This window comes from Symphalangus syndactylus, chromosome 10 (genome assembly GCF_028878055.3).
Source record: "Symphalangus syndactylus isolate Jambi chromosome 10, NHGRI_mSymSyn1-v2.1_pri, whole genome shotgun sequence".
Classification (NCBI taxonomy): domain Eukaryota; kingdom Metazoa; phylum Chordata; class Mammalia; order Primates; family Hylobatidae; genus Symphalangus; species Symphalangus syndactylus.
This window is the reverse complement of record NC_072432.2, coordinates 10,706,113-10,710,634: the sequence shown is the minus strand read 5'-3', so window position 1 is coordinate 10,710,634 and position 4,522 is coordinate 10,706,113. Positions and strand designations below refer to the sequence as shown.

Sequence of the window (4,522 nt, the reverse complement as noted above, 5' to 3'; positions counted from 1 at the left end):
ATATTGCATAAGTGTTGTACAAAAGGTTAATATTAATTTTCGTCCTTGAGTAGACAGTTATTTCACCATATCCTCATTAGCACTAAGTATTCTTTAATAGAAACAAAACAAAAAATTTCGCTAACTTGTGTCACCTGTCTGTCATTTGGCATATGCAGCAATGATCTTCTTCCCCAGATATATTAGTCACCACACTCCCAAATCAGAGTCAGATTATAATTTAGATTGTACTATTGATTTGAATACCCACTTAGAGCTCTCGAACCTCCCACCTCACGTGTTGAAAAATTGCTGTGCCCTCTACAAAGTAAGCTGCGATGACAATGAGGATTGACAGCTCCTTCTCCTCTAGGATGGTCCTCTTCTTTTGGGATGCAGCCTCAGGGGTCCCTGTGTTCCTTCTCCCTTTCTTCATACTGGTCCCTTCTTCTTTGGGCAACTTGTAATGTTCCAGGAGCTTTGGTGGCTTTAACCAACAGCTTCTTGCTGTTTCCTCAGTTGGCAGTGTGGAGTTACAGTTTTTTCCCCCAGCATTTGTTAGTGTTGAGCATATTTTTCTCATAACTGCTCCCCCCTTCTGCAATGTGAGATCCTATCAATATCGTTCTAATGGATCTGCCTTTCCTTCATTTCCTGTGTGGACTCTGCCCGTGCCAACATGTGGGTTCTCCAATTGTCTTCCTGACCTCTCATTCTACAGTCTTCCTGGACAACTCCACCTGCCTCCAAGGCAGACTTATCTCGGTGTAACAACTGGGATTTTAAAATTATATTTTATATTACATTACATAATTATTATATTGCTTACTTTTATTACATATTTTTAATTAATTTATTCAATTATTTAACTTAATTTTATTACATAATTCATTACATAATGACTATGACAATTTTCAAAATTACATTAAATGTATCTTGGTGCAAAATCTGTAAGTGAAATCTGCCCCCTGCTCCTGAGCTTCAGCCTAATATTCCAACACCTACTAAGTATTTCCATCCGGCTGTCTTCCAAGGTTGTAAGGGAAAGTTCTCTGGGAAGGAAATTGGAGGAAAGAGACTTTATTCCAGCAAACAGCTGACAAACGAGGGAGATGCAGCCTCTGGTGTAAACAAAGATGTGTTCCAGAGAACAAAGGGAGGGTTTGGTGTTTTCTTAAATTTTATTTTATTTTTATTTTTTATTTGAGGGATGGAGTCTTGCTGGCACCCAAGCTAGAGTGCAGTGGCGTGATCTCATCTCACTGCAACCTCTGCCTCCCGGGTTCAAGTGATTCTCCTGCCTCAGCTTCCCAAGTAGCTGGGGCTAGCTTTTATAGCAAAAGTTTCTGCCCAATCAGGTTCAAGTATGCAAATAAAAAATTCAAACCGATTGGTCAACACAGCTGAGCCCTGATTGGTTGATACAGCTGAACCCTGATTGGTTGGTTCAGATGAGCTCTCCTTTGTTGGTTTAGGTGAGCTCTAATTGATTGATTCAGGTAAGCTCTGATTGGTTTGTTCAAGTGAGCTCTGAAAGTTCCAAAGTTAAATAGAGGTGTGGGTTTTGGGGAACTCAGGGTGCTTGTGTGACCTCCAGTCAACAAATGACTGCTTGGCTGTATTTAAAATTTGTGCCTGGTTAGCTGCTTGGGATCCATCTTGAAGGATTGGCTCTGTCAGGTTCACATTTGTGTATACGACCTTCAAGCTCAGCATGTCCAGTTACAGTGAGTGTTCCTCTGGCCTCACAACCCTTTCTCCTTCTCCTGTGTCCTCTAGACAGCCTGATAATACCATCTTCCCATTAGCTCTGTGAAATGGTTTGGCTGTGTCCCCACCCAAATCTCATCTTGAATTCCCACGTCTTGTGGGAGGGACCTGGTGGGAGGTAATTGAATTGTGGGGGTGGGTCTTTCCTGTGCTGTTCTCCTGATAGTGAATAAGTCTCATGAGATCCTATGGTATTATAAGCGGGAATTTCCCTGCACAAGCTCTTTCTCTTTGCCGCCATCCACAGATGTGACTTGCTCCTCCTTGCCTTCCGCCATGATTGGGAGGCCTCCCCAGCCAGGTGAAACTGTAAGTCCAGTTAAACCTCTTTCTTTTGTAAATTGCCCGGTCTCCGGTATGTTTGCTTTATCAGCAGCGTGGAAACGGACTAATACACTCTGTGAACTAGGGGTCGGGGTCCTGCAGTCCTCATTGTTGGTACCCTGGACTACCAAAATAAAGCTTTTCTGGTCTTCCTGTCTCCAGACCCGCCCTATACCCTTGAGCCGGAGTGACCTTCTTCAATTTGCTTAGTAGCCTTCTATAGCTGGTCATCGTCAGGATTAAGTTAGAAATCCTGAGTTCAGTACACAAAACCGAGCAGCACCTGATCTCTGCTACCTCTCCAGCTTTTCTGGTATAATATGCAAATTGTCTCTCACAAGGACCCCGGCTGCATGAATTCCGGTTGATTCTTAATTGAGCTATGTCAGAATCCTTTCTTGTTTTCTGTAACAGATTCCTAGGGGCAGTGCCATGCTTTGCAGTTTGTGAATTTCAGAGAGCCTAACAGGTGAGGCACCACCCCTAGAGCCCTGTGGTCACACCTCACATGCCCTGTCTGGGGGAAGACAGCAATTCTGTGTTCTAACTCTCTCTGACGGTCATTCGCTGTGTGATCTTTGGAGAAACACCTGAGTTTTTGGGCTTCAGTTTGCTCGTCTGTGGAATGAGCTAGTCAAAGGGAACTTGGAAATGATTGCTAAAGTCTCCTTGGGTGATCTCATTTGTGTCTTGTTTTTGGTCAAAACCCTGAGCTGATGTAATATTAGAGCCAGGCATTAGAGGGCAGCATTTACTAAAATTTGCTGGGAAGTCCACATATGCTGGACCTTATCTTGGAAGTTGGTTTTGATTTGTTGCCTCAAATATTGATGATAAAATACAAAGTGAGCATACAGAGATATATACATTATGCGACCTTATGAGGATCATGTTAAGCATTTGGTTCTTTTCCTAAATGTAATGGGAATACTTCAGATTGTGATGAAGATTCACAAAATAAGAGATACTGAAGCTTCACATGAAGATTTACAAAATAAGAGATACTGCTAAGACAAATCTCATCACTTCTGTTAACTTTTCCAATTATTATAGGAGAATTTTTTTTAAACACTGAGGCAGAATATTCATAGAATCAGTCACTCTATATTTGAAAATAACAGAAACTGATGAGTCTTAGGCAATTTGCATGAACATAGTGCAAAAATAGAATAGTTTCTCCTGAAATTGATCAAATAATTGCGAGTCTTTGAAAAATTAGTGAGTTAATATTGATCTTCATAAATTGGTATATTTTTGGAATCTGAATATTTCTGTGCATGTGAGTGTGAGATGCTAATATTTAATGCTGCACAGTTCTCTTCTACAATATGCCAGGTTATATAGTTTAAATGTTTGAGTTGAAAAAAGACATTAATAACCAGTGGGGCCCTTTGTGGCCATCACTGAAGTGGGAGTGGCCAAAATGAAGTTCAATCCCTTTGTGACTTCTGACCGAAGCAGTAACTGCAAAAGGCATTTCAATGCGCCTTCCCACTTTCACAGAACAGTTATGTCTTCCCCTCTTTCCGAACAGCTGAGACAGAAGTACAACGTTTGATCCATGCCTGTCTGAAAGGATGATGATGTTCAGGTTGTGTGAGGGCACCATAAAGGTCGGCAAATTGGCAAAGTAGTCCAGATTTACAGAGAGAAATATGTCATCTACATCGAATGGGTGCAGCGGGAAAAGGCTAATGACACAACTGTCCATGTAGACTTTCCCCCCAGCAAGGGGGTTATCAGTAGACTAAAATTAGACAAAGACCACAAAAAGATCCTTGCACAGAAAGCCAGATCTCACCAAGTAGGACAGGAAAAGGGCAAATGCAAGGAGGAAACGATTGAGAACATGCAGGAATAAAGTGATCTTGTATACAAGCTTTCATTAAAACTTGAAAAAAAAAAACTGGTGGGGATAATGTAACACAGATGTAGGACAGGGAGAGGTTAAAAGTGTCTGTATGCATACGTGTGTGTGCGTGTGTGCTTGTACGTGTTCATGTGTGTATGCATGGGTGCATGAGTGTGTTCTTGTGGTGTGTGTGCTTGCCTGTGTGTGCATGTATGTGGGCTTGTACTGGTTCGCCTTTACTTTTTTGTTTTAATCAGAGGAAAGTGAACAATAGGTGAAAAGAAAGAGGGTCTATTTTGATCAAAAAGTAGTGTGGTGGGGGGTTAGAATTGCCCCTGGGGAAGGTAATGTTCTCGATTGCACATCCTGCAGCAGGTAAATAAGCCCTTCCATAATCAGAAAAAGCAGCTCACTATTCTCTAAGGAAGGGAAGGGTCTCCCAGTCAGCACCTGCTCTTGAATTGTGCAAATGTGAAGGAAAAGATGAAAAAAAAATTAGAGTGATCATGGCTGTCTTAGTCTGTTTAGGCTTCTGTAACAAAAATGCCATGCACAGGGTGACTTATAAACAGCAGAAATTTATTTCTCAACATTCTG

At 41.6% G+C, this 4,522-nt stretch overlaps 1 pseudogene; it reads left to right on the top strand.

Moving 5' to 3' along the window:
* The first annotated feature begins 3,496 nt into the window (after positions 1-3,496).
* Positions 3,497-3,934, top strand: LOC129491694 (large ribosomal subunit protein uL24-like; annotated as a pseudogene).
* Positions 3,935-4,522: the final 588 nt, after the last annotated feature.